Source organism: Salmo salar, chromosome 14, assembly GCF_965601325.2.
Source record: "Salmo salar chromosome 14, fSalSal1, whole genome shotgun sequence".
Classification (NCBI taxonomy): Eukaryota; Metazoa; Chordata; class Actinopteri; order Salmoniformes; family Salmonidae; genus Salmo; species Salmo salar.
The window spans coordinates 468,465-494,330 of NC_138304.1; positions in this window are offsets into that span (position 1 = coordinate 468,465).

Sequence of the window (25,866 nt, forward strand, 5' to 3'; positions counted from 1 at the left end):
TGCTTTTTTTTTAGGCCTGTCCAAAATGTCGCTAGTTCGGCATGATCGGAGTCATCGTTTTTGGTGACAAAAATAGAAATATACAATTTTTTGTGAAAATGGTTTTAAAATGTTTTTTTTAGGCCTGTCCAGAATGTCGCTTTTCGGCATGATCGGAGTCATCGTTTTTAGGGACAAAATAGAAATCTGCAATTTTTGGTGAAAATGGTTTTAAAATGTTTTTTTTAGGCCTGTCCAGAATGTCGATAGTTCGGCATGACCAGGGTCACTGTTTTTGTGTCACGAAAATGAAAAAAAAATATCTGCAATTTTTTGTGAAAATGGTTCTACATTTTTTTTTAGGATTGTCCAGAATGTCGCTTTTTCGGCATGATCGGAGTCATCGTTTTTAGGGACAAAATAGAAATCTGCAATTTTTGGTGATAATGGTTTTAAAATGTTTTTTTTTAGGCCTGTCCAGAATGTCGATAGTTCGGCATGACCGGGGTCACTGTTTTTGTGTCACGAAAATGAGAAAAAAATATCTGCAATTTTTTGTGAAAATGGTTCTAAAAAATTTTTTTAGGCCTGTCCAGAATGTCGCTTTTTCGGCATGATCGGAGTCATCGTTTTTAGGGACAAAATAGAAATCTGCAATTTTTTGTGAAAATGGTTTTAAAATGTTTTTTTTAGGCCTGTCCAGAATGTCGATAGTTCGGCATGACCGGGGTCACTGTTTTTGTGTCAAAAAATGAAAAAAAGCATTCTGAGCTTTTTTTTTGAAAATGGTTCTAAAATGCTTTTTTTTTAGGCCTGTCCAAAATGTCGCTAGTTCGGCATGATCGGAGTCATCTTTTTTAGGGACAAAATAGAAATCTGCAATTTTTTGTGAAAATGGTTTTAAAATGTTTTTTTTAGACCTGTCCATAATGTCGATAGTTCGGTATGACCGGGGTCACTGTTTTTGTGTCAAAAAATGAAGAAAAAAAAATCAGCCATTTTTGGTGAAAATGGTTTTTAAAAAAAAAATTTAGGCCTGTCCAGAATGTCGCTTTTCGGCATGATCGGAGTCATCGTTTTTAGGGACAAAATAGAAATCTGCAATTTTTTGTGAAAATGGTTTTAAAATGTTTTTTTTAGGCCTGTCCAGAATGTCGATAGTTCGGCATGACCGGGGTCACTGTTTTTGTGTCACGAATTTAAAAAAAAAATATCGGCAATATTTTGTGAAAATGGTTCTAAAAATTTTTTTTAGGCCTGTCCAAAATGTCGCTAGTTCGGCATGAACGGAGTCATCGTTTTTGGTGACAAAAATAGAAATCTACAATTTTTTGTGAAAATGGTTTTAAAATGTTTTTTTTTAGGCCTGTCCAGAATGTCGCTAGTTCGGCATGACCGGGGTCACTGTTTTTGTGTCACGAAAATGAAGAAAAAAAAATCAGCAATTTTTGGTGAAAATGTTTTAAAAAAAATTTTTTAGACCTGTCCAGAATGTCGCTTTTTCGGCATGATCGGAGTCATCGTTTTTAGGGACAAAATAGAAATCTGCAATTTTTGGTGAAAATGGTTTTAAAATGTTTTTTTTAGGCCTGTCCAGAATGTCGATAGTTCGGCATGACCGGGGTCACTGTTTTTGTGTCACGAAAATGAGAAAAAAATATCTGCAATTTTTTGTGAAAATGGTTCAAAAACATTTTTTTAGGCCTGTCCAGAATGTCGCTTTTTCGGCATGATCGGAGTCATCGTTTTTAGGGACAAAATAGAAATCTGCAATTTTTTGTGAAAATGGTTTTAAAATGTTTTTTTTAGGCCTGTCCAGAATGTCGATAGTTCGGCATGACCGGGGTCACTGTTTTTGTGTCACGAAAATGAGAAAAAAATATCTGCATTTTTTTGTGAAAATGGTTCTACATTTTTTTTTTTGGCCTGTCCAGAATGTCGCTTTTTGGGCATGATCGGAGTCATCGTTTTTAGGGACAAAATAGAAATCTGCAATTTTTTGTGAAAATGGTTTTAAAATGTTTTTTTAGGCATGTCCAGAATGTCGATAGGTCGGTATGACCGGGGTCACTGTATTTGTGTCAAAAAATGAAAAAAAGAATTCTGAGCTTTTTTTTTGAAAATGGTTCTAAAATGCTTTTTTTTTAGGCCTGTCCAAAATGTCGCTAGTTCGGCATGATCGGAGTCATCGTTTTTGGTGACAAAAATAGAAATATACAATTTTTTGTGAAAATGGTTTTAAAATGTTTTTTTTAGGCCTGTCCAGAATGTCGATAGTTCGGCATGACCGGGGTCACTGTTTTTGTGTCACGAAAATGAGAAAAAAATATCTGCAATTTTTTGTGAAAATGGTTCTAAAAAATTTTTTTAGGTCTGTCCAGAATGTCGCTTTTTCGGCATGATCGGAGTCATCGTTTTTAGGGACAAAATAGAAATCTGCAATTTTTTGTGAAAATGGTTTTAAAATGTTTTTTTAGGCCTGTCCAGAATGTCGATAGTTCGGCATGACCGGGGTCACTGTTTTTGTGTCACGAAAATGAAAAAAAAATATCTGCAATTTTTTGTGAAAATGGTTCTACATTTTTTTTTTGGCCTGTCCAGAATGTCGCTTTTTGGGCATGATCGGAGTCATCGTTTTTAGGGACAAAATAGAAATCTGCAATTTTTTGTGAAAATGGTTTTAAAATGTTTTTTTAGGCATGTCCAGAATGTCGATAGCTCGGTATGACCGGGGTCACTGTTTTTGTGTCAAAAAATGAAAAAAAGAATTCTGAGCTTTTTTTTTGAAAATGGTTCTAAAATGCTTTTTTTTTAGGCCTGTCCAAAATGTCGCTAGTTCGGCATGATCGGAGTCATCGTTTTTGGTGACAAAAATAGAAATATACAATTTTTTGTGAAAATGGTTTTAAAATGTTTTTTTTAGGCCTGTCCAGAATGTCGATAGTTCGGCATGACCGGGGTCACTGTTTTTGTGTCACGAAAATGAGAAAAAAATATCTGCAATTTTTTGTGAAAATGGTTCTAAAAATTTTTTTTAGGTCTGTCCAGAATGTCGCTTTTTCGGCATGATCGGAGTCATCGTTTTTAGGGACAAAAATAGAAATCTACAATTTTTTGTGAAAATGGTTTTAAAATGTTTTTTTTAGGCCTGTCCTGAATGTCGCTAGTTTGGCATGACCGGGGTCACTGTTTTTGTGTCACGAAAATGAAGAAAAAAAAATCAGCAATTTTTGGTGAAAATGGTTTTAAAAATTTTTTTTAGACCTGTCCAGAATGTCGCTTTTTCTGCATGATCGGAGTCAGCGTTTTTAGGGACAAAATAGAAATCTGCAATTTTTGGTGAAAATGGTTTTAAATTTTTTTTTTAGGCCTGTCCAGAATGACGATAGTTCGGCATGACCGGGGTCACTGTTTTTGTGTCACGAAAATATGAAAAAAATATCTGCAATTTTTTGTGAAAATGGTTCTAAAAAATTTTTTTACGCCTGTCCAGAATGTCGCTTTTTCGGCATGATCGGAGTCATCGTTTTTAGGGACAAAATAGAAATCTGCAATTTTTTGTGAAAATGGTTTTAAAATGTTTTTTTAGGCCTGTCCAGAATGTCGATAGTTCGGCATGACCGGGGTCACTGTTTTTGTGTCACGAAAATGAAAAAAAAATATCTGCAATTTTTTGTGAAAATGGTTCTAAAAATTTTTTTTAGGCCTGTCCAGAATGTCGATAGTTCGGCATGACCGGGGTCACTGTTTTTGTGTCAAAAAATGAAAAAAAGAATTCTGAGCTTTTTTTGAAAATGGTTCTAAAATGCTTTTTTTTTAGGCCTGTCCAAAATGTCGCTTTTTCGGCATGATCGGAGTCATCGTTTTTAGGGACAAAATAGAAATCTGCAATTTTTTGTGAAAATGGTTTTAAAATGTTTTTTTTAGGCCTGTCCAGAATGTTGATAGTTCGGCATGACCGGCCGGGGTCACTGTTTTTGTGTCAAAAAATGAAAAAAAGAATTCTGAGCTTTTTTTTTGAAAATGGTTCTAAAATGCTTTTTTTTTTGGCCTGTCCAAAATGTCGCTAGTTCGGCATGATCGGAGTATTCGTTTTTGGTGACAAAAATAGAAATCTACAATTTTTAGTGAAAATGGTTTTAAAATGTTTTTTTTTAGGCCTGTCCAGAATGTCGCTAGTTTAGCATGACCGGGGTCACTGTTTTTGTGTCACGAAAATGAAGAAAAAAAAATCAGCAATTTTTGGTGAAAATGGTTTTAAAATGTTTTTTTAGGCATGTCCAGAATGTCGATAGTTCGGTATGACCGGGGTCACTGTTTTTGTGTCAAAAAATGAAGAAAAAAAATCAGCCATTTTTGGTGAAAATGGTTTTAAATTTTTTTTTTAGGCCTGTCCAGAATGACGATAGTTCGGCATGACCGGGGTCACTGTTTTTGTGTCAAAAAATGAAAAAAAGAATTCTGAGCTTTTTTTTTGAAAATGGTTCTAAAATGCTTTTTTTTTAGGCCTGTCCAAAATGTCGCTAGTTCGGCATGATCGGAGTCATCGTTTTTAGGGACAAAATAGATATCTGCAATTTTTTGTGAAAATGGTTTTAAAATGTTTTTTTAGGCCTGTCCAGAATGTCGATAGTTCGGCATGACCGGGGTCACTGTTTTTGTGTCACGAAAATGAAAAAAAAATATCTGCAATTTTTGGTGAAAATGGTTCTAAAAAAATTTTTTAGGCCTGTCCAGAATGTCGATAGTTCGGCATGACCGGGGTCACTGTTTTTGTGTCAAAAAATGAAAAAAAGAATTCTGAGCTTTTTTTGAAAATGGTTCTAAAATGCTTTTTTTTTAGGCCTGTCCAAAATGTCGCTTTTTCGGCATGATCGGAGTCATCGTTTTTAGGGACAAAATAGAAATCTGCAATTTTTTGTGAAAATGGTTTTAAAATGTTTTTTTTAGGCCTGTCCAGAATGTTGATAGTTCGGCATGACCGGGGTCACTGTTTTTGTGTAAAAAAATGAAAAAAAGAATTCTGAGCTTTTTTTTTGAAAATGGTTCTAAAATGCTTTTTTTTTAGGCCTGTCCAAAATGTCGCTAGTTCGGCATGATCGGAGTATTCGTTTTTGGTGACAAAAATAGAAATCTACAATTTTTAGTGAAAATGGTTTTAAAATGTTTTTTTTTAGGCCTGTCCAGAATGTCGCTAGTTTGGCATGACCGGGGTCACTGTTTTTGTGTCACGAAAATGAAGAAAAAAAAATCAGCAATTTTTGGTGAAAATGGTTTTAAAAATTTTTTTTAGACCTGTCCAGAATGTCGCTTTTTCAGCATGATTGGAGTCATCGTTTTTAGGGACAAAATAGAAATCTGCAATTTTTTGTGAAAATGGTTTTAAAATGTTTTTTTAGGCATGTCCAGAATGTCGATAGTTCAGTATGACCGGGGTCACTGTTTTTGTGTCAAAAAATGAAGAAAAAAAATCAGCCATTTTTGGTGAAAATGGTTTTAAATTTTTTTTTTAGGCCTGTCCAGAATGACGATAGTTCGGCATGACCGGGGTCACTGTTTTTGTGTCAAAAAATGAAAAAAAGAATTCTGAGCTTTTTTTTTGAAAATGGTTCTAAAATGCTTTTTTTTTAGGCCTGTCCAAAATGTCGCTAGTTCGGCATGATCGGAGTCATCGTTTTTGGTGACAAAAATAGAAATCTACAATTTTTTGTGAAAATGGTTTTAAAATGTTTTTTTTAGGCCTGTCCAGAATGTCGATAGTTCGGCATGACCGGGGTCACTGTTTTTGTGTCACGAAAATGAGAAAAAAATATCTGTAATTTTTTGTGAAAATGGTTTTTAAATTTTTTTTTAGGCCTGTCCAGAATGACGATAGTTCGGCATGACCGGGGTCACTGTTTTTGTGTCACGAAAATGAGAAAAAAAATCTGCAATTTTTTGTGAAAATGGTTCTAAAAAAATTTTTTAGGCCTGTCCAGAATGTCGATAGTTCGGCATGACCGGGGTCACTGTTTTTGTGTCAAAAAATGAAAAAAAGAATTCTGAGCTTTTTTTTTGAAAATGGTTCTAAAATGCTTTTTTTTTAGGCCTGTCCAAAATGTCGCTAGTTCGGCATGATCGGAGTCATCGTTTTTGGTGACAAAAATAGAAATCTACAATTTTTTGTGAAAATGGTTTTAAAATGTTTTTTTTAGGCCTGTCCAGAATGTCGATAGTTCGGCATGACCGGGGTCACTGTTTTTGTGTCAAAAAATGAAAAAAATAATTCTGAGCTTTTTTTTTGAAAATGGTTCTAAAATGCTTTTTTTTTTAGGCCTGTCCAAAATGTCGCTAGTTCGGCATGATCGGAGTATTCGTTTTTGGTGACAAAAATAGAAATCTACAATTTTTAGTGAAAATGGTTTTAAAATGTTTTTTTTAGGCCTGTCCAGAATGTCGCTAGTTTGGCATGACCGGGGTCACTGTTTTTGTGTCACGAAAATGAAGAAAAAAAAATCAGCAATTTTTGGTGAAAATGGTTTTAACATTTTTTTTTAGACCTGTCCAGAATGTCGCTTTTTCAGCATGATCGGAGTCATCGTTTTTAGGGACAAAATAGAAATCTGCAATTTTTGGTGAAAATGGTTTTAAAATGTTTTTTTTAGGCCTGTCCAGAATGTCGCTAGTTTGGCATGACCGGGGTCATTGTTTTTGTGTCAAAAAATGAAGAAAAAAAATCAGCCATTTTTGGTGAAAATGGTTTAAAAAAAATTTTTTAGACCTGTCCAGAATGTCGCTTTTTCAGCATGATCGGAGTCATCGTTTTTAGGGACAAAATAGAAATCTGCAATTTTTGGTGAAAATGTTTTTAAAATGTTTTTTTTAGGCCTGTCCAGAATGTTGCTAGTTTGGCATGACCGGGGTCACTGTTTTTGTGTCAAAAAATGAAGAAAACAAATCAGCCATTTTTGGTGAAAATGGTTTTAAAAATTTTTTTTAGACCTGTCCAGAATGTCGCTTTTTCAGCATGATCGGAGTCATCGTTTTTAGGGACAAAATAGAAATCTGCAATTTTTGGTGAAAATGGTTTTAAAATGTTTTTTTTAGGTCTGTCCAGAATATCGATAGTTCTGCATGACCGGGGTCACTGTTTTTGTGTCACGAAAATGAGAAAAAAATATCTGCAATTTTTTGTGAAAATGGTTCTACATTTTTTTTTTAGGCCTGTCCAGAATGTCGCTTTTTCGGCATGATCGGAGTCATCGTTTTTAGGGACAAAATATAAATCTGCAATTTTTTGTGAAAATGGTTTTAAAATGTTTTTTTAGGCATGTCCAGAATGTCGATAGTTCGGTATGACCGGGGTCACTGTTTTTGTGTCAAAAAATGAAGAAAAAAAATCAGCCATTTTTGGTGAAGATGGTTTAAAAAAAATTTTTTAGGCCTGTCCAGAATGACGATTGTTCGGCATGACCCAGTTCGGCATTGTTTTTGTGTCACGAAAATGAGAAAAAAATATCTGCAATTTTTTGTGAAAATGGTTCTACATTTTTTTTTTAGGCCTGTCCAGAATGTCGCTTTTTCGGCATGATCGGAGTCATCGTTTTTAGGGACAAAATAGAAATCTGCAATTTTTTGTGAAAATGGTTTTAAAATGTTTTTTTAGGCATGTCCAGAATGTCGATAGTTCGGTATGACCGGGGTCACTGTTTTTGTGTCAAAAAATGAAGAAAAAAAATCAGCCATTTTTGGTGAAAATGGTTTTAATTTTTTTTTTTAGGCCTGTCCAGAATGACGATAGTTCGGCATGACCGGGGTCACTGTTTTTGTGTCAAAAAATGAAAAAAAGAATTCTGAGCTTTTTTTTTGAAAATGGTTCTAAAATGCTTTTTTTTTAGGCCTGTCCAAAATGTCACTAGTTCGGCATGATCGGAGTCATCGTTTTTGGTGACAAAAATAGAAATCTACAATTTTTTGTGAAAATGGTTTTAAAATGTTTTTTTTAGGCCTGTCCAGAATGTCGATAGTTCGGCATGACCGGGGTCACTGTTTTTGTGTCACGAAAATGAGAAAAAAATATCTGTAATTTTTTGTGAAAATGGTTTTTAATTTTTTTTTAGGCCTGTCCAGAATGACGATAGTTCGCCATGACCGGGGTCACTGTTTTTGTGTCACGAAAATGAGAAAAAAAATCTGCAATTTTTTGTGAAAATGGTTCTACAAATTTTTTTCAGGCCTGTCCAGAATGTCGCTTTTTCGGCATGATCGGAGTCAACGTTTTTAGGGACAAAATAGAAATCTGCAATTTTTTGTGAAAATGGTTTTAAAATGTTTTTTTTTAGGCCTGTCCAGAATGTCGATAGTTCGGCATGACCGGGGTCACTGTTTTTGTGTCACGAAAATGAGAAAAAAATATCTGCAATTTTTTGTGAAAATGGTTCTAAAAAATTTTTTTAGGCCTGTCCAGAATGTCGCTTTTTCGGCATGATCGGAGTCATCGTTTTTAGGGACAAAATAGAAATCTGCAATTTTTTGTGAAAATGGTTTTAAAATGTTTTTTTAGGCCTGTCCAGAATGTCGATAGTTCGGCATGACCGGGGTCACTGTTTTTGTGTCACGAAAATGAGAAAAAAATATCTGCAATTTTTTGTGAAAATGGTTCTAAAATTTTTTTTTAGGCCTGTCCAGAATGTCGCTTTTTCGGCATGATCGGAGTCATCGTTTTTAGGGACAAAATAGAAATCTGCAATTTTTTGTGAAAATGGTTTTAAAATGTTTTTTTAGGCCTGTCCAGAATGTCGATAGTTCGGCATGACCGGGGTCACTGTTTTTGTGTCACGAAAATGAAAAAAAAATATCTGCAATTTTTTGTGAAAATGGTTCTAAAAATGCTTTTTTAGGCCTGTCCAGAATGTCGATAGTTCGGCATGACCGGGGTCACTGTTTTTGTGTCAAAAAATGAAAAAAAGAATTCTGAGCTTTTTTTGAAAATGGTTCTAAAATGCTTTTTTTTTAGGCCTGTCCGAAATGTCGCTTTTTCGGCATGATCGGAGTCATCGTTTTTAGGGACAAAATAGAAATCTGCAATTTTTTGTGAAAATGGTTTTAAAATGTTCTTTTTAGGCCTGTCCAGAATGTCGATAGTTCGGCATGACCGGTCACTGTTTTTGTGTCAAAAAATGAAAAAAAGAATTCTGAGCTTTTTTTTTGAAAATGGTTCTAAAATGCTTTTTTTTTAGGCCTGTCCAAAATGTTGCTAGTTCGGCATGATCGGAGTATTCGTTTTTGGTGACAAAAATAGAAATCTACAATTTTTTGTGAAAATGGTTTTAAAATGTTTTTTTTAGGCCTGTCCAGAATGTCGCTAGTTTGGCATGACCGGGGTCACTGTTTTTGTGTCACGAAAATGAAGTAAAAAAAATCAGCAATTTTTGGTGAAAATGGTTTTAAAATTTTTTTTTAGACCTGTCCAGAATTTCGCTTTTTCAGCATGATCGGAGTCATCGTTTTTAGGGACAAAATAGAAATCTGCAATTTTTTGTGAAAATGGTTTTAAAATGTTTTTTTTAGGTCTGTCCAGAATGTCGATAGTTCGGCATGACCGGGGTCACTGTTTTTGTGTCACGAAAATGAGAAAAAAATATCTGCAATTTTTTGTGAAAATGGTTCTACATTTTTTTTTTAGGCCTGTCCAGAATGTCGCTTTTTCGGCATGATCGGAGTCATCGTTTTTAGGGACAAAATAGAAATCTGCAATTTTTTGTGGAAATGGTTTTAAAATGTTTTTTTTAGGCATGTCCAGAATGTCGATAGTTCGGTATGACCGGGGTCACTGTTTTTGTGTCACGAAAATGAAAAAAAAATATCTGCAATTTTTTGTGAAAATGGTTCTAAAAATTTTTTTTAGGCCTGTCCAGAATGTCGATAGTTCGGCATGACCGGGGTCACTGTTTTTGTGTCAAAAAATGAAAAAAAGAATTCTGAGCTTTTTTTGAAAATGGTTCTAAAATGCTTTTTTTTTAGGCCTGTCCAAAATGTTGCTTTTTCGGCATGATCGGAGTCATCGTTTTTAGGGACAAAATAGAAATCTGCAATTTTTTGTGAAAATGGTTTTAAAATGTTTTTTTTAGGCCTGTCCAGAATGTCGCTAGTTTGGCATGACCGGGGTCACTGTTTTTGTGTCAAAAAATGAAGAAAAAAAATCAGCCATTTTTGGTGAAAATGGTTTTAAATTTTTTTTTTAGGCCTGTCCAGATTGACGATAGTTCGGCATGACCGGGGTCACTGTTTTTGTGTCAAAAAATGAAAAAAAGAATTCTGAGCTTTTTTTTTGAAAATGGTTCTAAAATGCTTTTTTTTTTGGCCTGTCCAAAATGTCACTAGTTCGGCATGATCGGAGTCATCGTTTTTGGTGACAAAAATAGAAATCTACAATTTTTTGTGAAAATGGTTTTAAAATGTTTTTTTTAGGCCTGTCCAGAATGTCGATAGTTCGGCATGACCGGGGTCACTGTTTTTGTGTCACGAAAATGAGAAAAAAATATCTGTAATTTTTTGTGAAAATGGTTTTTAATTTTTTTTTAGGCCTGTCCAGAATGACGATAGTTCGCCATGACCGGGGTCACTGTTTTTGTGTCACGAAAATGAGAAAAAAAATCAGCAATTTTTTGTGAAAATGGTTCTACAAATTTTTTTCAGGCCTGTCCAGAATGTCGCTTTTTCGGCATGATCGGAGTCAACGTTTTTAGGGACAAAATAGAAATCTGCAATTTTTTGTGAAAATGGTTTTAAAATGTTTTTTTTTAGGCCTGTCCAGAATGTCGATAGTTCGGCATGACCGGGGTCACTGTTTTTGTGTCACGAAAATGAGAAAAAAATATCTGCAATTTTTTGTGAAAATGGTTCTAAAAAATTTTTTTAGGCCTGTCCAGAATGTCGCTTTTTCGGCATGATCGGAGTCATCGTTTTTAGGGACAAAATAGAAATCTGCAATTTTTTGTGAAAATGGTTTTAAAATGTTTTTTTAGGCCTGTCCAGAATGTCGATAGTTCGGCATGACCGGGGTCACTGTTTTTGTGTCACGAAAATGAGAAAAAAATATCTGCAATTTTTTGTGAAAATGGTTCTAAAATTTTTTTTTAGGCCTGTCCAGAATGTCGCTTTTTCGGCATGATCGGAGTCATCGTTTTTAGGGACAAAATAGAAATCTGCAATTTTTTGTGAAAATGGTTTTAAAATGTTTTTTTAGGCCTGTCCAGAATGTCGATAGTTCGGCATGACCGGGGTCACTGTTTTTGTGTCACGAAAATGAAAAAAAAATATCTGCAATTTTTTGTGAAAATGGTTCTAAAAATGCTTTTTTAGGCCTGTCCAGAATGTCGATAGTTCGGCATGACCGGGGTCACTGTTTTTGTGTCAAAAAATGAAAAAAAGAATTCTGAGCTTTTTTTGAAAATGGTTCTAAAATGCTTTTTTTTTAGGCCTGTCCGAAATGTCGCTTTTTCGGCATGATCGGAGTCATCGTTTTTAGGGACAAAATAGAAATCTGCAATTTTTTGTGAAAATGGTTTTAAAATGTTCTTTTTAGGCCTGTCCAGAATGTCGATAGTTCGGCATGACCGGTCACTGTTTTTGTGTCAAAAAATGAAAAAAAGAATTCTGAGCTTTTTTTTTGAAAATGGTTCTAAAATGCTTTTTTTTTAGGCCTGTCCAAAATGTTGCTAGTTCGGCATGATCGGAGTATTCGTTTTTGGTGACAAAAATAGAAATCTACAATTTTTTGTGAAAATGGTTTTAAAATGTTTTTTTTAGGCCTGTCCAGAATGTCGCTAGTTTGGCATGACCGGGGTCACTGTTTTTGTGTCACGAAAATGAGAAAAAAATATCTGCAATTTTTTGTGAAAATGGTTCTAAAAAATTTTTTTAGGCCTGTCCAGAATGTCGCTTTTTCGGCATGATCGGAGTCATCGTTTTTAGGGACAAAATAGAAATCTGCAATTTTTTGTGAAAATGGTTTTAAAATGTTTTTTTAGGCCTGTCCAGAATGTCGATAGTTCGGCATGACCGGGGTCACTGTTTTTGTGTCACGAAAATGAGAAAAAAATATCTGCAATTTTTTGTGAAAATGGTTCTAAATTTTTTTTTTAGGCCTGTCCAGAATGTCGCTTTTTCGGCATGATCGGAGTCATCGTTTTTAGGGACAAAATAGAAATCTGCAATTTTTTGTGAAAATGGTTTTAAAATGTTTTTTTAGGCCTGTCCAGAATGTCGATAGTTCGGCATGACCGGGGTCACTGTTTTTGTGTCACGAAAATGAAAAAAAAATATCTGCAATTTTTTGTGAAAATGGTTCTAAAAATGCTTTTTTAGGCCTGTCCAGAATGTCGATAGTTCGGCATGACCGGGGTCACTGTTTTTGTGTCAAAAAATGAAAAAAAGAATTCTGAGCTTTTTTTGAAAATGGTTCTAAAATGCTTTTTTTTTAGGCCTGTCCGAAATGTCGCTTTTTCGGCATGATCGGAGTCATCGTTTTTAGGGACAAAATAGAAATCTGCAATTTTTTGTGAAAATGGTTTTAAAATGTTCTTTTTAGGCCTGTCCAGAATGTCGATAGTTCGGCATGACCGGGGTCACTGTTTTTGTGTCAAAAAATGAAAAAAAGAATTCTGAGCTTTTTTTTTGAAAATGGTTCTAAAATGCTTTTTTTTTAGGCCTGTCCAAAATGTTGCTAGTTCGGCATGATCGGAGTATTCGTTTTTGGTGACAAAAATAGAAATCTACAATTTTTTGTGAAAATGGTTTTAAAATGTTTTTTTTAGGCCTGTCCAGAATGTCGCTAGTTTGGCATGACCGGGGTCACTGTTTTTGTGTCACGAAAATGAAGAAAAAAAAATCAGCAATTTTTGGTGAAAATGGTTTTAACATTTTTTTTTAGACCTGTCCAGAATTTCGCTTTTTCAGCATGATCGGAGTCATCGTTTTTAGGGACAAAATAGAAATCTGCAATTTTTTGTGAAAATGGTTTTAAAATGTTTTTTTTAGGTCTGTCCAGAATGTCGATAGTTCGGCATGACCGGGGTCACTGTTTTTGTGTCACGAAAATGAGAAAAAAATATCTGCAATTTTTTGTGAAAATGGTTCTACATTTTTTTTTTAGGCCTGTCCAGAATGTCGCTTTTTCGGCATGATCGGAGTCATCGTTTTTAGGGACAAAATAGAAATCTGCAATTTTTTGTGGAAATGGTTTTAAAATGTTTTTTTTAGGCATGTCCAGAATGTCGATAGTTCGGTATGACCGGGGTCACTGTTTTTGTGTCACGAAAATGAAAAAAAAATATCTGCAATTTTTTGTGAAAATGGTTCAAAAATTTTTTTTTAGGCCTGTCCAGAATGTCGATAGTTCGGCATGACCGGGGTCACTGTTTTTGTGTCAAAAAATGAAAAAAAGAATTCTGAGCTTTTTTTGAAAATGGTTCTAAAATGCTTTTTTTAGGCCTGTCCGAAATGTCGCTTTTTCGGCATGATCGGAGTCATCGTTTTTAGGGACAAAATAGAAATCTGCAATTTTTTGTGAAAATGGTTTTAAAATGTTCTTTTTAGGCCTGTCCAGAATGTCGATAGTTCGGCATGACCGGGGTCACTGTTTTTGTGTCAAAAAATGAAAAAAAGAATTCTGAGCTTTTTTTTTGAAAATGGTTCTAAAATGCTTTTTTTTTAGGCCTGTCCAAAATGTTGCTAGTTCGGCATGATCGGAGTATTCGTTTTTGGTGACAAAAATAGAAATCTACAATTTTTTGTGAAAATGGTTTTAAAATGTTTTTTTTAGGCCTGTCCAGAATGTCGCTAGTTTGGCATGACCGGGGTCACTGTTTTTGTGTCACGAAAATGAAGAAAAAAAAATCAGCAATTTTTGGTGAAAATGGTTTTAACATTTTTTTTTAGACCTGTCCAGAATTTCGCTTTTTCAGCATGATCGGAGTCATCGTTTTTAGGGACAAAATAGAAATCTGCAATTTTTTGTGAAAATGGTTTTAAAATGTTTTTTTTAGGTCTGTCCAGAATGTCGATAGTTCGGCATGACCGGGGTCACTGTTTTTGTGTCACGAAAATGAGAAAAAAATATCTGCAATTTTTTGTGAAAATGGTTCTACATTTTTTTTTTAGGCCTGTCCAGAATGTCGCTTTTTCGGCATGATCGGAGTCATCGTTTTTAGGGACAAAATAGAAATCTGCAATTTTTTGTGGAAATGGTTTTAAAATGTTTTTTTTAGGCATGTCCAGAATGTCGATAGTTCGGTATGACCGGGGTCACTGTTTTTGTGTCACGAAAATGAAAAAAAAATATCTGCAATTTTTTGTGAAAATGGTTCAAAAAATTTTTTTTAGGCCTGTCCAGAATGTCGATAGTTCGGCATGACCGGGGTCACTGTTTTTGTGTCAAAAAATGAAAAAAAGAATTCTGAGCTTTTTTTGAAAATGGTTCTAAAATGCTTTTTTTTTAGGCCTGTCCAAAATGTCGCTTTTTCGGCATGATCGGAGTCATCGTTTTTAGGGACAAAATAGAAATCTGCAATTTTTTGTGAAAATGGTTTTAAAATGTTCTTTTTAGGCCTGTCCAGAATGTCGATAGTTTGGCATGACCGGGGTCACTGTTTTTGTGTCACGAAAATGAAGAAAAAAAAATCAGCAATTTTTGGTGAAAATGGTTTTAAATTCTTTTTTTAGACCTGTCCAGAATTTCGCTTTTTCAGCATGATCGGAGTCATCGTTTTTAGGGACAAAATAGAAATCTGCAATTTTTTGTGAAAATGGTTTTAAAATGTTTTTTTTAGGTCTGTCCAGAATGTCGATAGTTCGGCATGACCGGGGTCACTGTTTTTGTGTCACGAAAATGAGAAAAAAATATCTGCAATTTTTTGTGAAAATGGTTCTACATTTTTTTTTTAGGCCTGTCCAGAATGTCGCTTTTTCGGCATGATCGGAGTCATCGTTTTTAGGGACAAAATAGAAATCTGCAATTTTTTGTGGAAATGGTTTTAAAATGTTTTTTTTAGGCATGTCCAGAATGTCGATAGTTCGGTATGACCGGGGTCACTGTTTTTGTGTCACGAAAATGAAAAAAAAATATCTGCAATTTTTTGTGAAAATGGTTCTAAAAAATTTTTTTAGGCCTGTCCAGAATGTCGATAGTTCGGCATGACCGGGGTCACTGTTTTTGTGTCAAAAAATGAAAAAAAGAATTCTGAGCTTTTTTTGAAAATGGTTCTAAAATGCTTTTTTTTTAGGCCTGTCCAAAATGTCGCTTTTTCGGCATGATCGGAGTCATCGTTTTTAGGGACAAAATAGAAATCTGCAATTTTTTGTGAAAATGGTTTTAAAATGTTTTTTTTAGGCCTGTCCAGAATGTCGATAGTTCGGCATGACCGGGGTCACTGTTTTTGTGTCAAAAAATGAAAAAAAGAATTCTGAGCTTTTTTTTTGAAAATGGTTCTAAAATGCTTTTTTTTTAGGCCTGTCCAAAATGTCGCTAGTTCGGCATGATCGGAGTATTCGTTTTTGGTGACAAAAATAGAAATCTACAATTTTTAGTGAAAATGGTTTTAAAATGTTTTTTTTAGGCCTGTCCAGAATGTCGCTAGTTTGGTCACTGTTTTTGTGTCACGAAAATGAAGAAAAAAAAATCAGCAATTTTTGGTGAAAATGGTTCTACATTTTTTTTTTAGGCCTGTCCAGAATGTCGCTTTTTCGGCATGATCGGAGTCACTGTTTTTGTGTCACGAAAATGAGAAAAAAATATCTGTAATTTTTTGTGAAAATGGTTTTTAAATATTTTTTTAGGCCTGTCCAGAATGACGATAGTTCGGCATGACCGGGGTCACTGTTTTTGTGTCACGAAAATGAGAAAAAAATATCTGCAATTTTTTGTGAAAATGGTTCTACATTTTTTTTTTAGGCCTGTCCAGAATGTCGCTTTTTCGGCATGATCGGAGTCACTGTTTTTGTGTCACGAAAATGAGAAAAAAATATCTGTAATTTTTTGTGAAAATGGTTTTTAAATATTTTTTTAGGCCTGTCCAGAATGACGATAGTTCGGCATGACCGGGGTCACTGTTTTTGTGTCACGAAAATGAGAAAAAAAATCTGCAATTTTTTGTGAAAATGGTTCTAAAAAATTTTTTTAAGCCTGTCCAGAATGTCGCTTTTTCGGCATGATCGGAGTCAACGTTTTTAGGGACAAAATAGAAATCTGCAATTTTTTGTGAAAATGGTTTTAAAATGTTTTTTTAGGCCTGTCCAGAATGTCGATAGTTCGGCATGACCGGGGTCACTGTTTTTGTGTCACGAAAATGAAAAAAAAATATCTGCAATTTTTTGTGAAAATGGTTCTAAAAAATTTTTTTAGGCCTGTCCAGAATGTCGATAGTTCGGCATGACCGGGGTCACTGTTTTTGTGTCAAAAAATGAAAAAAAGAATTCTGAGCTTTTTTTGAAAATGGTTCTAAAATGCTTTTTTTTTAGGCCTGTCCAAAATGTCGCTTTTTCGGCATGATCGGAGTCATCGTTTTTAGGGACAAAATAGAAATCTGCAATTTTTTGTGAAAATGGTTTTAAAATGTTTTTTTTAGGCCTGTCCAGAATGTCGCTAGTTTGGCATGACCGGGGTCACTGTTTTTGTGTCACGAAAATGAAGAAAAAAAAATCAACAATTTTTGGTGAAAATGTTTTAAAAAATTTTTTTTAGACCTGTCCAGAATGTCGCTTTTTCAGCATGATCGGAGTCATCGTTTTTAGGGACAAAATAGAAATCTGCAATTTTTGGTGAAAATGGTTTTAAAATGTTTTTTTTAGGTCTGTCCAGAATGTCGATAGTTCGGCATGACCGGGGTCACTGTTTTTGTGTCACGAAATTGAGAAAAAAATATCTGCAATTTTTTGTGAAAATGGTTCTACATTTTTTTTTTAGGCCTGTCCAGAATGTTGCTTTTTCGGCATGATCGGAGTCATCGTTTTTAGGGACAAAATAGAAATCTGCAATTTTTTGTGAAAATGGTTTTAAAATGTTTTTTTAGTCATGTCCAGAATGTCGATAGTTAGGTATGACCGGGGTCACTGTTTTTGTGTCAAAAAATGAAGAAAAAAAATCAGCCATTTTTGGTGAAAATGGTATTAAACATTTTTTTTAGGCCTGTCCAGAAAGACGATAGTTCGGCATGACCGGGGTCACTGTTTTTGTGTCACGAAAATGAGAAAAAAATATCTGCAATTTTTTGTGAAAATGGTTCTAAAAATTCTTTTTAGGCCTGTCCAGAATGTCGCTTTTTCGGCATGATCGGAGTCATCGTTTTTAGGGACAAAATAGAAATCTGCAATTTTTTGTGAAAATGGTTTTAAAATGTTTTTTTAGGCCTGTCCAGATGTCGATAGTTCGGCATGACCGGGGTCACTGTTTTTGTGTCACGAAAATGAAAAAAAAATATCAGCAATTTTTTGTGAATATGGTTCTAAAATTTTTTTTTAGGCCTGTCCAGAATGTCGATAGTTCGGCATGACCGGGGTCACTGTTTTTGTGTCAAAAAATGAAAAAAAGAATTCTGAGCTTTTTTTGAAAATGGTTCTAAAATGCTTTTTTTTTAGGCCTGTCCAAAATGTCGCTTTTTCGGCATGATCGGAGTCATCGTTTTTAGGGACAAAATAGAAATCTGCAATTTTTGGTGAAAATGGTTTTAAAATGTTTTTTTTAGGTCTGTCCAGAATATCGATAGTTCGGCATGACCGGGGTCACTGTTTTTGTGTCACGAAATTGAGAAAAAAATATCTGCAATTTTTTGTGAAAATGGTTCTACATTTTTTTTTTAGGCCTGTCCAGAATGTCGCTTTTTCGGCATGATCGGAGTCATCGTTTTTAGGGACAAAATAGAAATCTGCAATTTTTTGTGAAAATGGTTTTAAAATGTTTTTTTAGTCATGTCCAGAATGTTGATAGTTCGGTATGACCGGGGTCACTGTTTTTGTGTCAAAAAATGAAGAAAAAAAATCTGCCATTTTTGGTGAAAATGGTATTAAAAAATTTTTTTAGGCCTGTCCAGAATGACGATAGTTCGGCATGACCGGGGTCACTGTTTTTGTGTCACGAAAATGAAAAAAAGAATTCTGAGCTTTTTTTTTGAAAATGGTTCTAAAATGCTTTTTTTTTAGGCCTGTCCAAAATGTCGCTAGTTCTGCATGATCGGAGTATTCGTTTTTGGTGACAAAAATAGAAATCTGCAATTTTTTGTGAAAATGGTTTTAAAATGTTTTTTTAGGCCTGTCCAGAATGTCGATAGTTCGGCATGACCGGGGTCACTGTTTTTGTGTCACGAAAATGAAAAAAAAATATCTGCAATTTTTTGTGAAAATGGTTCTAAAATTTTTTTTTAGGCCTGTCCAGAATGTCGATAGTTCGGCATGACCGGGGTCACTGTTTTTGTGTCAAAAAATGAAAAAAAGAATTCTGAGCTTTTTTTGAAAATGGTTCTAAAATGCTTTTTTTTTAGGCCTGTCCAAAATGTCGCTTTTTCGGCATGATCGGAGTCATCGTTTTTAGGGACAAAATAGAAATCTGCAATTTTTTGTGAAAATGGTTTTAAAATGTTTTTTTTAGGCCTGTCCAGAATGTCGCTAGTTTGGCATGACCGGGGTCACTGTTTTTGTGTCACGAAATTGAGAAAAAAATATCTGCAATTTTTTGTGAAAATGGTTCTACATTTTTTTTTTAGGCCTGTCCAGAATGTCGCTTTTTCGGCATGATCGGAGTCATCGTTTTTAGGGACAAAATAGAAATCTGCAATTTTTTGTGAAAATGGTTTTAAAATGTTTTTTTAGTCATGTCCAGAATGTCGATAGTTCGGTATGACCGGGGTCACTGTTTTTGTGTCAAAAAATGAAGAAAAAAAATCAGCCATTTTTGGTGAAAATGGTATTAAACATTTTTTTTAGGCCTGTCCAGAAAGACGATAGTTCGGCATGACCGGGGTCACTGTTTTTGTGTCACGAAAATGAGAAAAAAATATCTGCAATTTTTTGTGAAAATGGTTCAAAAAATTTTTTTTAGGCCTGTCCAGAATGTCGCTTTTTCGGCATGATCGGAGTCATCGTTTTTAGGGACAAAATAGAAATCTGCAATTTTTTGTGAAAATGGTTTTAAAATGTTTTTTTTAGGTCTGTCCAGAATGTCGATAGTTCGGCATGACCGGGGTCACTGTTTTTGTGTCACGAAATTGAGAAAAAAATATCTGCAATTTTTTGTGAAAATGGTTCTACATTTTTTTTTTAGGCCTGTCCAGAATGTCGCTTTTTCGGCATGATCGGAGTCACTGTTTTTGTGTCACGAAAATGAGAAAAAAATATCTGTAATTTTTTGTGAAAATGGTTTTTAAATTTTTTTTTAGGCCTGTCCAGAATGACGATAGTTCGGCATGACCGGGGTCACTGTTTTTGTGTCACGAAAATGAGAAAAAAAATCTGCAATTTTTTGTGAAAATGGTTCTAAAAAAAATTTTTAGGCCTGTCCAGAATGTCGATAGTTCGGCATGACCGGGGTCACTGTTTTTGTGTCAAAAAATGAAAAAAAGAATTCTGAGCTTTTTTTGAAAATGGTTCTAAAATGGGTTTTTTTTAGGCCTGTCCAAAATGTCGCTTTTTCGGCATGATCGGAGTCATCGTTTTTAGGGACAAAATAGAAATCTGCAATTTTTTGTGAAAATGGTTTTAAAATGTTTTTTTTAGGCCTGTCCAGAATGTCGCTAGTTTGGCATGACCGGGGTCACTGTTTTTGTGTCACGAAATTGAGAAAAAAATATCTGCAATTTTTTGTGAAAATGGTTCTACATTTTTTTTTTAGGCCTGTCCAGAATGTCGCTTTTTCGGCATGATCGGAGTCATCGTTTTTAGGGACAAAATAGAAATCTGCAATTTTTTGTGAAAATGGTTTTAAAATGTTTTTTTAGTCATGTCCAGAATGTCGATAGTTCGGTATGACCGGGGTCACTGTTTTTGTGTCAAAAAATGAAGAAAAAAAATCAGCCATTTTTGGTGAAAATGGTATTAAACATTTTTTTTAGGCCTGTCCAGAAAGACGATAGTTCGGCATGACCGGGGTCACTGTTTTTGTGTCACGAAAATGAGAAAAAAATATCTGCAATTTTTTGTGAAAATGGTTCAAAAAAATTTTTTTAGGCCTGTCCAGAATGTCGCTTTTTCGGCATGATCGGAGTCATCGTTTTTAGGGACAAAATAGAAATCTGCAATTTTTTGTGAAAATGGTTTTAAAATGTTTTTTTTAGGTCTGTCCAGAATGTCGATAGTTCGGCATGACCGGGGTCACTGTTTTTGTGTCACGAAATTGAGAAAAAAATATCTGCAATTTTTTGTGAAAATGGTTCTACATTTTTTTTTTAGGCCTGTCCAGAATGTCGCTTTTTCGGCATGATCGGAGTCACTGTTTTTGTGTCACGAAAATGAGAAAAAAATATCTGTAATTTTTTGTGAAAATGGTTTTTAAATTTTTTTTTAGGCCTGTCCAGAATGTCGATAGTTCGGCATGACCGGGGTCACTGTTTTTGTGTCAAAAAATGAAAAAAAGAATTCTGAGCTTTTTTTGAAAATGGTTCTAAAATGCTTTTTTTTTAGGCCTGTCCAAAATGTCGCTTTTTCGGCATGATTGGAGTCATCGTTTTTAGGGACAAAATAGAAATCTGCAATTTTTTGTGAAAATGGTTTTAAAATGTTTTTTTTAGGCCTGTCCAGAATGTCGCTAGTTTGGCATGACCGGGGTCACTGTTTTTGTGTCACGAAAATGAAGAAAAAAAAATCAGCAATTTTTGGTGAAAATGTTTTTAAAACATTTTTTTAGACCTGTCCAGAATGTCGCTTTTTCAGCATGATCGGAGTCATCGTTTTTAGGGACAAAATAGAAATCTGCAATTTTTGGTGAAAATGGTTTTAAAATGTTTTTTTTAGGTCTGTCCAGAATGTCGATAGTTCGGCATGACCGGGGTCACTGTTTTTGTGTCACGAAATTGAGAAAAAAATATCTGCAATTTTTTGTGAAAATGGTTCTACATTTTTTTTTTAGGCCTGTCCAGAATGTCGCTTTTTCGGCATGATCGGAGTCATCGTTTTTAGGGACAAAATAGAAATCTGCAATTTTTTGTGAAAATGGTTTTAAAATGTTTTTTTTAGGTCTGTCCAGAATGTCGATAGTTCGGCATGACCGGGGTCACTGTTTTTGTGTCACGAAATTGAGAAAAAAATATCTGCAATTTTTTGTGAAAATGGTTCTACATTTTTTTTTTAGGCCTGTCCAGAATGTCGCTTTTTCGGCATGATCGGAGTCATCGTTTTATGGGACAAAATAGAAATCTGCAATTTTTTGTGAAAATGGTTTTAAAATGTTTTTTTAGTCATGTCCAGAATGTCGATAGTTCGGTATGACCGGGGTCACTGTTTTTGTGTCAAAAAATGAAGAAAAAAAATCAGCCATTTTTGGTGAAAATGGTATTAAACATTTTTTTTAGGCCTGTCCAGAAAGACGATAGTTCGGCATGACCGGGGTCACTGTTTTTGTGTCACGAAAATGAGAAAAAAATATCTGCAATTTTTTGTGAAAATGGTTCTAAAAATTTTTTTTAGGCCTGTCCAGAATGTCGATAGTTCGGCATGACCGGGGTCACTGTTTTTGTGTCAAAAAATGAAAAAAAGAATTCTGAGCTTTTTTTGAAAATGGTTCTAAAATGCTTTTTTTTTAGGCCTGTCCAAAATGTCGCTTTTTCGGCATGATCGGAGTCATCGTTTTTAGGGACAAAATAGAAATCTGCAATTTTTTGTGAAAATGGTTTTAAAATGTTTTTTTAGGCCTGTCCAGAATGTCGATAGTTCGGCATGACCGGGGTCACTGTTTTTGTGTCACGAAAATGAAAAAAAAATATCTGCAATTTTTTGTGAAAATGGTTCTAAAATTTTTTTTTAGGCCTGTCCAGAATGTCGATAGTTCGGCATGACCGGGGTCACTGTTTTTGTGTCAAAAAATGAAAAAAAGAATTCTGAGCTTTTTTTGAAAATGGTTCTAAAATGCTTTTTTTTTAGGCCTGTCCAAAATGTCGCTTTTTCGGCATGATCGGAGTCATCGTTTTTAGGGACAAAATAGAAATCTGCAATTTTTGGTGAAAATGGTTTTAAAATGTTTTTTTTAGGTCTGTCCAGAATATCGATAGTTCGGCATGACCGGGGTCACTGTTTTTGTGTCACGAAATTGAGAAAAAAATATCTGCAATTTTTTGTGAAAATGGTTCTACATTTTTTTTTTAGGCCTGTCCAGAATGTCGCTTTTTCGGCATGATCGGAGTCATCGTTTTTAGGGACAAAATAGAAATCTGCAATTTTTTGTGAAAATGGTTTTAAAATGTTTTTTTTAGTCATGTCCAGAATGTTGATAGTTCGGTATGACCGGGGTCACTGTTTTTGTGTCAAAAAATGAAGAAAAAAAATCAGCCATTTTTGGTGAAAATGGTATTAAAAATTTTTTTTAGGCCTGTCCAGAATGACGATAGTTCGGCATGACCGGGGTCACTGTTTTTGTGTCACGAAAATGAAAAAAAGAATTCTGAGCTTTTTTTTTGAAAATGGTTCTAAAATGCTTTTTTTTTAGGCCTGTCCAGAATGTCGATAGTTCGGCATGACCGGGGTCAGTGTTTTTGTGTCAAAAAATGAAAAAAAGAATTCTGAGCTTTTTTTGAAAATGGTTCTAAAATGCTTTTTTTTTAGGCCTGTCCAAAATGTCGCTTTTTCGGCATGATCGGAGTCATCGTTTTTAGGGACAAAATAGAAATCTGCAATTTTTGGTGAAAATGGTTTTAAAATGTTTTTTTTAGGTCTGTCCAGAATATCGATAGTTCGGCATGACCGGGGTCACTGTTTTTGTGTCACGAAATTGAGAAAAAAATATCTGCAATTTTTTGTGAAAATGGTTCTACATTTTTTTTTTAGGCCTGTCCAGAATGTCGCTTTTTCGGCATGATCGGAGTCATCGTTTTTAGGGACAAAATAGAAATCTGCAATTTTTTGTGAAAATGGTTTTAAAATGTTTTTTTAGTCATGTCCAGAATGTCGATAGTTCGGTATGACCGGGGTCACTGTTTTTGTGTCAAAAAATGAAGAAAAAAAATCAGCCATTTTTGGTGAAAATGGTATTAAACATTTTTTTTAGGCCTGTCCAGAATGACGATAGTTCGGCATGACCGGGGTCACTGTTTTTGTGTCACGAAAATGAGAAAAAAATATCTGCAATTTTTTGTGAAAATGGTTCTAAAAAATTTTTTTAGGCCTGTCCAGAATGTCGCTTTTTCGGCATGATCGGAGTCATCGTTTTTAGGGACAAAATAGAAATCTGCAATTTTTGGTGAAAATGGTTTTAAAATGTTTTTTTTAGGCCTGTCCAGAATGTCGCTAGTTTGGCATGACCGGGGTCACTGTTTTTGTGTCACGAAATTGAGAAAAAAATATCTGCAATTTTTTGTGAAAATGGTTCTACATTTTTTTTTTAGGCCTGTCCAGAATGTCGCTTTTTCGGCATGATCGGAGTCATCGTTTTTAGGGACAAAATAGAAATCTGCAATTTTTTGTGAAAATGGTTTTAAAATGTTTTTTTAGTCATGTCCAGAATGTCGATAGTTCGGTATGACCGGGGTCACTGTTTTTGTGTCAAAAAATGAAGAAAAAAAATCAGCCATTTTTGGTGAAAATGGTATTAAACATTTTTTTAGGCCTGTCCAGAAAGACGATAGTTCGGCATGACCGGGGTCACTGTTTTTGTGTCACGAAAATGAGAAAAAAATATCTGCAATTTTTTGTGAAAATGGTTCTAAAAAATTTTTTTAGGCCTGTCCAGAATGTCGCTTTTTCGGCATGATCGGAGTCATCCTTTTTAGGGACAAAATAGAAATCTGCAATTTTTTGTGAAAATGGTTTTAAAATGTTTTTTTTAGGTCTGTCCAGAATGTCGATAGTTCGGCATGACCGGGGTCACTGTTTTTGTGTCACGAAATTGAGAAAAAAATATCTGCAATTTTTTGTGAAAATGGTTCTACATTTTTTTTTTAGGCCTGTCCAGAATGTCGCTTTTTCGGCATGATCGGAGTCACTGTTTTTGTGTCACGAAAATGAGAAAAAAATATCTGTAATTTTTTGTGAAAATGGTTCTAAAATTTTTTTTTAAGCCTGTCCAGAATGTCGCTTTTTCGGCATGATCGGAGTCATCGTTTTTAGGGACAAAATAGAAATCTGCAATTTTTTGTGAAAATGGTTTTAAAATGTTTTTTTTAGGTCTGTCCAGAATGTCGATAGTTCGGCATGACCGGGGTCACTGTTTTTGTGTCACGAAAATGAGAAAAAAATATCTGCCATTTTTTGTGAAAATGGTTCTAAAATTTTTTTTTAGGCCTGTCCAGAATGTCGCTTTTTCGGCATGATCGGAGTCATCGTTTTTAGGGACAAAATAGAAATCTGCAATTTTTTGTGAAAATGGTTTTAAAATGTTTTTTTAGGCCTGTCCAGAATGTCGATAGTTCGGCATGACCGGGGTCACTGTTTTTGTGTCACGAAAATGAAAAAAAAATATCTGCAATTTTTTGTGAAAATGGTTCTAAAAATTTTTTTTAGGCCTGTCCAGAATGTCGATAGTTCGGCATGACCGGGGTCACTGTTTTTGTGTCAAAAAATGAAAAAAAGAATTCTGAGCTTTTTTTGAAAATGGTTCTAAAATGCTTTTTTTTTAGGCCTGTCCAAAATGTCGCTTTTTCGGCATGATCGGAGTCATCGTTTTTAGGGACAAAATAGAAATCTGCAATTTTTTGTGAAAATGGTTTTTAAATGTTTTTTTTAGGCCTGTCCAGAATGTCGCTAGTTTGGCATGACCGGGGTCACTGTTTTTGTGTCACGAAAATGAAGAAAAAAAAATCAGCAATTTTTGGTGAAAATGTTTTTAAAAATTTTTTTTAGACCTGTCCAGAATGTCGCTTTTTCAGCATGATCGGAGTCATCGTTTTTAGGGACAAAATAGAAATCTGCAATTTTTGGTGAAAATGGTTTTAAAATGTTTTTTTTAGGTCTGTCCAGAATGTCGATAGTTCGGCATGACCGGGGTCACTGTTTTTGTGTCACGAAATTGAGAAAAAAATATCTGCAATTTTTTGTGAAAATGGTTCTACATTTTTTTTTTAGGCCTGTCCAGAATGTCGCTTTTTCGGCATGATCGGAGTCATCGTTTTTAGGGACAAAATAGAAATCTGCAATTTTTTGTGAAAATGGTTTTAAAATGTTTTTTTAGTCATGTCCAGAATGTCGATAGTTCGGTATGACCGGGGTCACTGTTTTTGTGTCAAAAAATGAAGAAAAAAAATCAGCCATTTTTGGTGAAAATGGTATTAAACATTTTTTTTAGGCCTGTCCAGAAAGACGATAGTTCGGCATGACCGGGGTCACTGTTTTTGTGTCACGAAAATGAGAAAAAAATATCTGCAATTTTTTGTGAAAATGGTTCTAAAAAATTTTTTTAGGCCTGTCCAGAATGTCGCTTTTTCGGCATGATCGGAGTCATCGTTTTTAGGGACAAAATAGAAATCTGCAATTTTTGGTGAAAATGGTTTTAAAATGTTTTTTTTAGGTCTGTCCAGAATATCGATAGTTCGGCATGACCGGGGTCACTGTTTTTGTGTCACGAAATTGAGAAAAAAATATCTGCAATTTTTTGTGAAAATGGTTCTACATTTTTTTTTTAGGCCTGTCCAGAATGTCGCTTTTTCGGCATGATCGGAGTCATCGTTTTTAGGGACAAAATAGAAATCTGCAATTTTTTGTGAAAATGGTTTTAAAATG